Below are 9,326 nucleotides of genomic sequence, written 5' to 3'. Positions count from 1 at the left end.
TTATACCATACATTTATACTCCACTACTATAAAGCACAGTGCATTCACAGTGGCCATACTCATGAAGACTAAGTTTTGAGGGCTCTGTGTCAAACCTTGAATGAAACCATGCCATGTTGTGATACATATAAAAAGTATTTTTTCTTTCATCACCACGTTCCCCACCTGCTCTTCCATGGTGAGCACAGAGAATGATAAGCCAAATATTACAGGAGAATGATGAACACAATAAGAATTATATTAAGGCTCAACATTCTTGGCAATGGATAAATTTCTGCTTTAATTTTTCTGTCTTACTGAATTGTGGTATTTTTGGGGTCCCCTGTGGCAGGAAGGAAATGATGAATCTGACTCCATGTTCTTAGAAGGCTAATTTATTATGTACTTATATTATAGATACTATACTAAAACTATACTAAAGGATGCTTACAGAAGGCTTAACAAGAATCATAATGAAAAACTCATGGCTGCTTTCAGAGTCCCAACACAGCTGGACAGTGATTGGTCTTTAAGTCAAAACAATTCACATGAAACCAATCAAACAACCACCTGTTGGATAAACAATCTCCAGGCCACATTCCAAAGCAGCAAAACACAGGAGAAGCAAAATGAGATAATTACTGTTTTCATTTTTCTCTGAGGCTTCTCAGCTTCCCAGGAGATGAAATTGTGGCGAAGGGATTTTTCAGAAAATATGACAGTGACACTGAATAGTGCCTTGATGTAACTGTTCAGGAATTGTACGCTCCAGAGCTGCCCTGGCTATGAACACCTTCACATACATCTGCCAGTGCGAGCAAGTCACGAAGTTTACTACAGACTAAACAAGGATTTCAAGAAGCAGGAAAATCTGCCATCAGCTTTTCCCTACATATTATCCTTTAAGCTATTTTAAATGGCATCCCCCATCTTGTATAACTAGAGCCAAAGCAGCCTGAATTTTTTCATGTCCAGCTGAAATTCAGCCTTTCTGTATTGCATCAAGAGGTGATTCATGCATTCTCTTTCCAAATTTGAGGTAGTCATAGGCTTTAGTGCTTTACCTTGTTTCTCATCCTGAGTCCCAAGGACTTTGTATAGTAAAAGGAAGGGTTACTCTTTATGGTTTGTGCTTCCCACATCTTAAATACTACATGAGCTTCAACCAAATGAGTTTTACTATCTTTATTTTAATTATGTGCAATTAAAATTCTATCAGAATTCCCTGCAGTATTTCTTCAAATTATTCTCCCCAGTTAGTGTGATGATTTTACTGACTTTCTGGAGAGCAAAACTAAAGAATAAAGAACCTAAGCAAAAGAACAAATAAATAAATAAGGCTAGTCTGAGATGTAACCTTTTCTTGATGCATGTCAAAAATAGGAATAATTTTTAAATTATTTTTTAATAATTAATTCATTAAAAATATTAAAATTTATAGAATTTTACTTCTTTTTGTGCATAAATTATCAGTGTAGTCACCAGGGATAATCTCTGGACTCCATGTTGTTTTACTGAATGCAGAAATATTGCAACAAATAATGAAGGGAAGTTGATGTATTCATAGGTTGTCATTTGAAGTTGCATCTCTGTGAATATCCTCAAGTATGCTGACCCAATATAATAAGACTGAACTGAAGGAATTCCCTAAAACAGGAATTTAATTTTACCTGGGATCTCTGGAATTGACCAGGAAGTCATCACTTACTGCACGTCAACAGAATGAGATTACAGGAGAGATGTAAAATATGAACTAACCTGTAGGAAATATCTGTAATCTAGATGAAAAATAAGGCATCAGTTTTAACCAAATTCCTGTGACAAAACAAGAACAAAGCATCTCCAGCATGTGGCACTTGCCCGTCTGTCCTTGACAGTGTAGGGAGAGAGAAAGTAGAGCTGTCACCTTTTCACCAAGGCAATTTACCTGCATTCTCTGTGCCCCAAATCAACACACCAAAACTTTCCTGTTTGTCCAAGGAATAAAACACAAGCAGACTGCTATGGCAGTGCCATCAAAGAGTTCCCACATCCTCCCTCCAAGCAACTTTATGCAAATCTGAGCCCAGGGTTCTATAATTTAGCCTAATTTCTAAGCTCTTTTTACATGCTGAACCTGGTGGCATTTGGGAAAAATGCAATGTCATATTCATCCACTGTGCATTGATAGAAACTGATAGGCATGCATTAGTCTTGACAGCAAGCTGTGAATAACTGAGAGCTGTGTACAAAAAAGTTGGATCCTTGCCATAGATTAAATAGATACTGTGCATAGATTGATAGGTACAGTTTTTTTTTTTTTTTTCGAGGAACAAAAGAGAACAACAAAAAGTTGGCTTACCCAAGAACCGCAAGTGAGATGAATTGGTGACAGAAGCCAGCTTAAAGAAAAAAGATAAAACCCCAACACACAACTTTGAAAGTTCCCATGTTTGTACATGCCAGATCCTGACATCTTTCCCTTGAAAGCTTGATTCATTTTATAACACATCTCTTCACAATGTCTCCGCACTTTTAGGAGTACTGATGAGGTGTCTGAGAGTTAAAACAAAAGCAGTAGGGCTGCAGATATTTTTCAGATTATTTTTACTTGTGAGAGGGATTGATGGGATAATACTATTAAATAAAAACCCAAGAAAACCAACAGCTAAATCAGGTATAGAAACAAACTGCAATTTTGATTTTATAAAGACAAATTCCGAAATGAATAAATGAGAAAATGTGATGTTTTTGAAACACGGGCTTTCTCTCTGGGTACAGTGGAACCTACAGAGAGAGAGGACAGTCCTCCTCTGGCAGTGCTGAGCAACAACTGAGCAAATATTTGATCCTGTTCAGCCATCCATCTTCTACTGAAGAGCGATGTACAAGGCACTCTGCCCTCAAATTTGAAGGCTTCTTGTCTTCCAAAATGACCAGAAACTACTTTATCTTGCTCCAGTTCTGTAAGTTGACTCAATGACACAAGATTTTTCTCACTTTTCATATATTTGTTTGATTTGTTGCAGAAACCTTACCCCCACTACAAACCACCGCAAAGTCACACTGAATTGAAATCAAGGCAAGCACTAATGATGTCTCAGGTTTTAGCTTTTATATTTTGCAGAATCTGTGCTGCTTTAGTGTGTGGGTCTGGGCTTCACCATCAGGGGATGGTGAACTCTCTGCACAGAGCAGGGAGACAAAACAATTCCTTCTCCAGCTGGGGACCAAGGACAAATGATCCCAATCTCAGGTCCACGAGCACAAACAATGGTGGAATGAAGAGAGAAAAACAAGAAGGATGGGACTTTATAACCTAAAGCTGTAATTGGACAATTAACTCCAATATGCTAATGGACCAGAACTTATAGAAGTGAGAGACCCTGTGACCAGTCGTCCATTTTGTGACCATTGTGGGTTCATCTTAGGTGCAGCCCTGGCTGGGCTCTTGTGCTGCCCAAGGTGGATCCATTGAGGCCTTTTAATAAATCTATACTTTATTCTTTAACTCCATCTAGTCTCTGTTCTAGGCTAGCCTTCACAAGGCATCAGTAACAACATCACCCTGTATTCTTTAATGTAGCTGATGGTGTAAGGGCACAAGCCAGCTGGGAGATGAAAACGTGACATGGTATTCTTGGCAGTGTATCCTCACAGGAAATGTGCCAAGTCAGCTTCTGTGCCAATTGATGCCCCCATAAGTGAAATAAAATGGAAGCACATGACAAGGGTGCAGGGAACAAGTACAGGGGGCTCACGTGAGGGTTATGTCTGTTTATGCTCTGGTTGCAGGGGGGTTCTCTCCCTGCATCCACTGCATTTTCCATCTCTTGCATTCCAAGAGGGGATGGAGCTGCAAGTGCCAGGGCAAACACGTTGTGTTCATTGTTGTGTTTGTGGCACAGTGAACATGCCACATTGAAACAACACCCCTGGAGGCTCCCTGGGAGATCTGTGTGTGCTGAGGAATGCTGCAGCTCTGAGCTGTGGAGGGGAAGGAACTGAACCTACAGTAACTGGTCTGCAAACCGTCTGTGGGATGTTCTCTCATGATCCTCAAGGAGCTAATTGATTGCATGACATTACTTGCCTTTGTTTCTAACTGGGGGAAATGGAAGGAATGGAAAGAATAAATAATGTAAGGCTTTAAAGTGGGCCAGAAAACATAAACACATGTGGCACTACAACCCTGGGAAACATCCTCATTAAATTTATTGCAATGTATTTTTATGCATTGTGCATTTGACCCATTATATTTATACCAGAAAGTGTGATAATTTTATTTCCCAGATATGGGATTGCTGCAACTGCTCTGACATCATCCTGCTGTTAGAGTTCCCAAGAGTTTTAAATAGTGACTGTAGCTTTGACTTTTGAATACATCTAGTGGGCTAACACCAGAAACAGGCCTGTGGCTTGCCTGCAGCAACAGCCATGTTCCCCCAGGAAGATTGGGATTTTTGGAGGGACTCTTTTTCTTTGGAAAGATCTCTTGGGTGGGAAATAGTCTGGATTAAATCTATTAAGGATTTTGTCTCCCAGGTATAGCTGAGATAAAGTGTTAGTCATACCTAAGCAACATCCATCAATAAGTTTGGGCTATGGGATGCACAGTTTGAATTTAATTGTACATTCTTTATTGAGTTTGCAATTACAGCTCTAAATCTTAACAGACGTATTTTTGGTAACAAACCATTTTCTTTCCTGAAGAAAGTTCTCTAAGATATGCAAAAATAAGCACCCTTATTAATTTGAAAATTAAGGATGTATATCTTGGAGAAAACCATACCTGTAGAAGTGAAATTAAACCCACTGGTAGAAGCAATGAACAACCAGGGCTGGTGGAGAGTAACCACTACACTTCCTTTCCTAGACAAGAACCAGAGCCACGGACCAAGCCCTTTGTTCCTCGTTGCTGTGAGCAGCCTTCCTCCAGTGGCGTTCCCAGCCCCAGCTGCTTCCTGTCGGATGCTGGCAGTGGGAACCAAGTGCCTTTGATCCCTACCAACCCATGCTGGCCTCCCACCAGCTCTGCTTCTCTGTATTCCCTCCTTTCCTACACCACCCACCAGGGCTGGGGTTCCTTCCACTTCCTCACAAACCTGATACTTTAAGCCTTTCATGGCAGCGCAGCATCCACCTGCAATCTGATGATTACTTTACCAGTTTTCTGTTCTTTCATATTATCATTCAGCTCTTATTAGATGATAATTAAATGATCTTTCTTGCAATCCAAATGTCCAGGGAAACAGTAGCCAGCCACAGCTCACAGAAACTGGCAAAGGGATATCCTTCCTAAGTGGGCTGGCTGAAGAAAACCTTGGACTAACGAGAACAGTCTTCTATATCAAACAGGCATCATGTCAGTTTGCAAAAATCCTAGAAATAGTTTATTTCTGCTGGTGTTGATAAATAGTTGATCAGCCCATGAAGCACAGCAGAGAATTAAATTTTCTGATCTGCAGAGACTGGAATAAAAGATAAAACCCCATCAACATAGCTTATGTTTTTACAGCTGGGAAACCCATGGTGGTCACTTCTGAATGACTTGTAGATCCTAGATATTTGGGATGACATTTTATTTTTGGTGATGGTCTGTGACCCTTCTCCCCTAGGGAAAAAATATTGGATATGGATATGATAAGAAATGCATATGGACCTCTTGGCCTTTATAAGAATAAAATACCAATTGCATATCAAGATAAAAATTTTATTGGCTATATTAAAATATTTGAGAAGTAAAACATGCCTTCCAGATATTTTCACATCAGGGATCTCAGCTCTGCTCAATTTTTGATATGTGAAATAAAATATCCACACAATGTAGTAATAATTCCACATTGCTGTTTTCCCCCTTGGCATGCCTAACAATTAGTGTCTGATTTAACATTTTGTGTCTATAAAGGTGTTGATGTCAACTGAGCTTGATCTTTTTCAAGTGCTGCTTCTTGTTCCACTTTATATAAAACTCCAAAACACATTCATCTCTTAAGCAGGATCCTTGAATTATAAATACTTAGTGTTAAAAACCCAATGGACTGAAGGTGAATCTTTCTGATAAAAAAGATTATTTTTTTGTATCAGCTTTAGTATTGGACACATCTTGATTATGCACCCATAGCCATATGGCCATTCCCAAGCACTTTGGATTCTAATTATTGTGGCACTATTTTTGGGTATTTTGTTATCAGAAAATTTTATTATATAATAAAATTGGAAATTTTATTATAAATAGGATATATTTTCTTCTGCACAGAAGGTGTATTTCTCCTTGGAATTGTGCTGGAATATCCCAGGAATCTCCAGGATGAGCTACATGGAAAAAGGGATGTATTTGAAGGGTATGATTAGTTCTTGTGGAAGAGATGACAAATTCTTTTTGCTGTGTCTGTCTTTATAGGAATGGGAACGCTGGTTTAAGGACACTGTCTGTACACAAACACAGCATTTGGGACAACTCCTAGCAAAACATCCAAGAGAGATTCAGATTTCATAACTTGCAATCTATCTCTCAAACTCACTGAGAAATCAAGATAAAAAGTATTACAAGGAAGCATTTTTTGGGACAGAGTTATTAATTTATGCATATCTTTTCCCCTGTTAACACTCTCCTTGCCCATTTGCCAAAGAGGGAATTTAACAGCAACCAGCAAGCTCTTCTGTGGCCTTGCCTTGCGCTTTGGTCTTCTGAGAGCCAGTGGAGGAAACCTGGTAAGCTTGAGCTAATTCTGCTGAAGAATTCACCTGATTCTCTGTGACAGCTTACAAGATACAGGGATCAGATTCCCCAATTGTTCAGTGAGGGAAGGGAGTTGAAAATAACTCTGTCCAGCTGTCAGCCTCACTGGAATCATCTGAGAAACCTTGCAGATTGCTTCCCCTTTGTCCTTCTCTCACAGGGTTTCCCATGGGAAAAGGAAAATCTAGCCCAAAATGCATGGATAACTTTTTTCCATTAACTTTGCTGGTTTTCATTATCTGGTAATTGATAATAAACACCTAATAAAAGTTTTTCACATTCTTTCACAATTTCTTTGCCAAAGCAGAAAAGAGCAGAAAACTTAATAGTGAAGGGATAGGACATTGCAAGGGAATTTTTTAATATATATAAACAAAGACTTCTTCTATATAAGGATAAGAAGATTAAATTTCTTTAATAGCTGGGGAAAGGCTTGCTTGCTTTAAATAACTATAGAAACTTCCTTTGTGGTGCAGCATTCCAGAGTGAGGCCACATAATCTCTTGGTGCATGTAAATTGCTGTGTGAATTATGTTCCAGTTATGAATTTAGAACTTAACTGTGACTGACTCTAAAGGGAGGAAAAACTCTCACTTCACACAGCTGTGGAAGAATTACCAGGACCTTTAGCACTGGAACTTGACATGAGTGTTGGCAATGTCAAATACTTGGATTGTTCTCAAAACAAAATGCTGGAGAAGTGGAGTTTGTTCTGCCTTTCCATGTGTCAGCCCATGTGCATGGAAATATGTGCGTGGATTCCAAAGAGCAGTACCCCAAAAAACATTTCTGATTTTCTCCTGCTGCTCCTTCCTAAGCATGATGGGGGTCTCAGGGGTATGTGCCTGGTCCATTAAGCTTTTGGCTGCTGTGTCTCTTTTTCCCCCAGGACACTGTGCACATATCCCATATCCTTCCAAAGGCTATGCCTGGAGGGATGGTTTATTACCCTGCAATCAGCACTTCATTAAAGTAACATCATAATAGCTGAGATGAATATTTTCATAGTCACTTCATTTTACATATTTCAGCTTCGTTTCTCATCTGAGTGATCAGAAAGTTTGATTGGTTCTTGTTTCTTAAGTATATGCAAACAATTAATGTAGTTTTGGTGTGATACAGCCTTCAGCAGTGTGGAGTTAGTCCATGAAAGCACAGGTGCTGCAGCTTCTGAACGCACACTTTCTAATACAACTTTGGAAAAGAACTAAGTTTTGAAATACGGAACCCAGTACTTCAAATTCAGCAGAAAATAGTTCTGAAGAAAATACCTCAATAAAATCTTTATCAAAAGCACATCTGTGTTTTATTGTAGTTTAAAAATAATCATTAGTTGCTGATGATGGGAAGGAATTTACTGTCTCTTCTCACTTAGAAGCACTGTGTTCTATACCATCTGCTGTGTCCTCTATGCAGATCTATGAAACTCTTGGAAAATGAAAAAACTGGGAAAATTGTACATGGACAGAGAAATCGGTAAGATTGTCAACTGGAGCTGAAAAATGTAAAATCTTTTTCAAAATGTGACCTAAAATGAAAAAAAAATAAAGAAATTACTGAAGCTCACTTAATCTCTATTACGGTGAGATTTGTGGCCTTACTATTTATGTAAGGCTAATTTAACCCCTGTCTCAGTCCACTTGTGCAGCAGCTGACAGGGAGATTGTTATATCCATTTTTGGTGTCCATTAAAAGATCCGTTTGGACACCCATAGTTGTGCTTCTCACCATTTTTGTAAGACTTACCTAAAGTGGGTTTTACTGTTGCATGTTGTAGGGGGCAGTGTATTGTGATTTCACATAAATTATGCTATAAAGAGAGGAAAGACGTGTATCATTAAGATTGCAGCCACTTTATAACTCTTACTCCTTGTCCCTGCAAATGGGAAATAATCCTTTTTATTAACTGTAGCTCATACAGTTTCAGTGCACTATATAAACTTGGCTGAATTCTGACTGTAAACTCCAGATATCAATGGGATGGAATGCTATTCTAGATTCCTTTATCTCTGCCAAGTGTTTGCCCTAAGTATAATTTCTCCCTAGAGATTCTCTGTGTGTCTGGCTGCATACCATAAGCAATTTTACTGGATGTTTTTGGGGCCTGTCCTGCTGAGTCAATCAAAGTTCTGCTTTGTCTTCAATGGAAGAAGGAACTAGTCCTAAATTGAAAGGCTTTCCCCTGTTTGGAGACTTTTGCAGGATTACATTACCATTTTGTTCAGCTGAGCTCTAGCAGGTCACTTCAGGATATATTCATGCTTGGGACCAGATGGAAAATGTCTTTTGCAATCAACAAAAAGATTCCATTGTTGACATTTCAAATTTTTTTTCTACAACTGTAACTGATTTGCTTTCTACAAAATTTAACAGTGTCCAAAAATGATTACAAATACTTTGCAATGAGATTACTTTCATGGCTCAGAGGGTATGCAGTATCGTAGAAATTCACTTTATTTTGGTATGTTTAGATTCAGCTTGAGTAGAATCTGTTCTGATACATTATTTGACTTTCATGTGGAATAACTTTATGGTTGTTCAGTCCACTAATGAATCTATCTGAAAAACCTAATCATATCCTGGTAATTGGATTTCTCTCACAAACTCTTCCCTTCTTCACAAAATA

Source organism: Ammospiza caudacuta, chromosome 4, assembly GCF_027887145.1.
Source record: "Ammospiza caudacuta isolate bAmmCau1 chromosome 4, bAmmCau1.pri, whole genome shotgun sequence".
In the NCBI taxonomy this organism is placed as follows: domain Eukaryota; kingdom Metazoa; phylum Chordata; class Aves; order Passeriformes; family Passerellidae; genus Ammospiza; species Ammospiza caudacuta.
The sequence above is the reverse complement of the archived record's forward strand: the minus strand, read 5'-3'. Positions refer to the sequence as shown.